The following is a 458-nucleotide window of genomic DNA, read 5'->3' on the forward strand; positions in this document are numbered from 1 at the left end:
CTTGGGAGAGGCTGTTCAGTGTATCTGCTCTCCGTAAGGGGCCTTGCTGGCTCTTCCCTATGCACAGGGCCCTGGACAGTGTGAGCTTCTGAAGGACAGGACTTGTTCTATACCCCTTCCTTGGGAAGAGAGAACCACGGAGGCCACGCAGAGGAATGGGCTGCAATTTCCTTACTAATTGATCTTATTTGTGTCTTGCTAGGGGCAGCACTCCCCCATTCTCAAGAGGAGGTGCAGGAGTTTCAGGAAGGAATAGCTGATCACTGATCTTAATTCTTTTTCAGGTAGTCTACTAGGAAAAAAAAAATCCTTCTCTATCAATCAGGTAATTCTTCCACGTAGGGAAATATGTGAAATGAGTGCTTGAGGGGCATATCTCTCCCAGTAAGGATGTTCTTCTAGTTCGTCTTTCTGGTCTGTCTCATTCACTTGGGAAGATGGATCTAAGAGAACTTCTT

The sequence above is a fragment of the Manacus vitellinus genome, unplaced genomic scaffold (genome assembly GCF_001715985.3).
Source record: "Manacus vitellinus isolate BGI_N305 unplaced genomic scaffold, ASM171598v3 scaffold_2_pilon, whole genome shotgun sequence".
NCBI classification, from domain to species: domain Eukaryota; kingdom Metazoa; phylum Chordata; class Aves; order Passeriformes; family Pipridae; genus Manacus; species Manacus vitellinus.